Raw genomic sequence first — 2500 nt, 5'->3', positions numbered from 1 at the left:
TGCCTGCTTTGCCTGGCATTCTCCATCTGAGTGATTCGATCTACCGCAATAGCTGCATCTGGTGGAGGAAGTCTGATTTTGCCTGGGCTTAGGCTTGCCAGTGGAGCAGAGGCGGTTGGGGGAGCAGTGCGCTGGGACATTGAGTTATGCCGGTCAAGCCCGTATTCATCGGGATACTCGCAGCAAGCCCTAAAGGTGGCTGGCTTCTTCTCAGTAATGTAGAGGGAGAGCTCTGGTGGGGCGTTCCTATGGAAGTCCTCAATTTTGAAAAGCTCGTGGGGGTACTCAATAATAGTGCACTTCACAGCCCCAAGCCAGAGGGTGTAGAGCCTATCCTTCTGAAAGGCCCAGTTAGCCCAAGGTTGCACTGGGGTCTTGGCTTGTCCATCCCACTGACGGCGCCAATGCTCAGGGCTCAGCTTGTAGGCCTCTATTACGGCCTTCCAGACAGCCTCAAAATCTCCTTTTCGATCAACGGGCTAGGTAGAATGAGCAGCCTTCCCTTCTCACTGCATATGCTGGGGCAGAAGTAGAGCCTTCATCTCCACCGCCACAGCACATGTCTGAAACACTAACTCCACTTTGTTTAGCCACCTTACAGGATCCTTATCATCCCAATGAGGAATGAGAGTATGGACAGGCAAGGATGGGGAGCCTGACCCAGTCAGAGGAGTGCCATTAGATGGAGCTTGTGAGGATTGGAGCTGGGCCAATTCAATGTCTTTGTCCCTCATCTTTCATTCATGCTCTTCTTTCTCTCTTTCTCTCTCTCTCTCCTTTTTCCTTCATTCCCTGGCTTCGTTCTGGGTTTCTCAGCCAAATTCTTGCAACTCTGTTCCTTCATAGCTGAGCCTTTCTCTCAATTCCAGTATAGCCTGGACCTCAGTGGTGGTAAATTTGCTAATTTCCTTTAATGACCACTAGATCACACTCAACAATAATTTGTAAGAGGGGTGCTGGCCATGCAAGAAATTGCACGGAAGGGAAAGACACTCCGGCCAAAGCAGAAGTCAGGCAGCAGGAAGGATACAGATTGAGTGATGCAAAGATACACCACGACCAGTAATTTTACCTGGAAGAGACTACACTGTAGAGGTGTGCAGATGACAGAAATACACAGCATGGGGTGTACCTGTAAGCTATATGGCACTAAGCTGGGTACAGGAATCACAACAATGGGTGATCCTGAGAGTTAGCTAGAAAAATGGACCTACAGCTGGAATCACAGCGATGGATGATCCCTGGGCTTGCTAAAGTAACAGGCCTGTATAAAAGATACACAACAGTGGGTGTATATAATGGTTATTACTAGAATAATACCTAAAAGCAGGGCTTACATCGAAGGGCAAGCCTGTGGGCTTTCTAAAACAGGACCTAAAGCAAAACCCCCATCGAGGGGCAAGCCTGTAAATTATTTAAATAATGCTCGAAAACAGGAATCACAATGAGGGGTGAATCTGTAAGCTATCTGTTTGTAATAGGGTTTGTAGTTGTGCGGTTGTCTGTTTAAGGGTACAATAAGAACTCTAAAGATAAACAAACATCTAAAATAAAACAACTTTAAATTGACCCGTGGGGGAGGGGGGGTGGGTGGTAAAGCATAAGTTATGATTGCATAGGAACTGCTATTTTGGTTTAGCTGGGATATGCTCATTACTTTTGCTTCACTAGAGATTATTAACCCCAATAACTAATCCCTTCACTTAAAGTAGATGAATTATGTCTCCCAAAAGTTTATAGAAAGATCATCTACCACAGTTTAATTAAGAAATGAAATAAAATATAACAATATGAAATCTTAAACTGAATGATTTTGCGTAATCGTACAAGAATTATTTCTTTCCCAACCATTTACATATGCCTATCACACTAAGTGGAAAAAATTACAAAGTAACAAGGCATGTAACGTTACTTTACTTATTCCTCACACAGAAAAGTTTGCCTTACTGACATCGAAACCTGCACTGAATTCTGATATTAGCAATTACGCAGTAAACACATAAAGTCAGAGCCCATAAGAGAAAAACAAACAAGCAAAGCAACCGTGTCTTCGTTCTGCGTTACATGTGTGGAGCTAAATTATCTCAGGTTGGCCCTTTGTTTACAACTATGTGCAAAAGCTAAGTTTCGTAAGATAAAAAAAATCTTAAATCATAATTATTTTGAAATTCAAGGATATAAGTGCATTAAATATAATAAAAACAACCTAACACGATGATTTCCGATGCTCTCTGTGAACAATATTGAAACTCATTTTTGAGAGTCGTTTAAACATTTGATTGTTGACTGCCCTGCGGGCTAGAAGTGTTCACACACAAGCACATACATTTTTGTGTTGTGGGATTTTAAACAGAGACCGTTCCACAACCAACACACATTTCTTTGCAATTTAAGATGTAAAAAATGAATGTAAAGCACAGTTTTTTTTTGCGTTATGGTTTGAATGTTAGCGAGAATTTATATTCCTATCTGCCCTATCTAATAATATACAAATCCCTGG

This window comes from Macrobrachium nipponense, chromosome 23 (assembly GCF_015104395.2).
Source record: "Macrobrachium nipponense isolate FS-2020 chromosome 23, ASM1510439v2, whole genome shotgun sequence".
Classification (NCBI taxonomy): Eukaryota; Metazoa; Arthropoda; class Malacostraca; order Decapoda; family Palaemonidae; genus Macrobrachium; species Macrobrachium nipponense.
The sequence above is the reverse complement of the archived record's forward strand: the minus strand, read 5'-3'. Positions refer to the sequence as shown.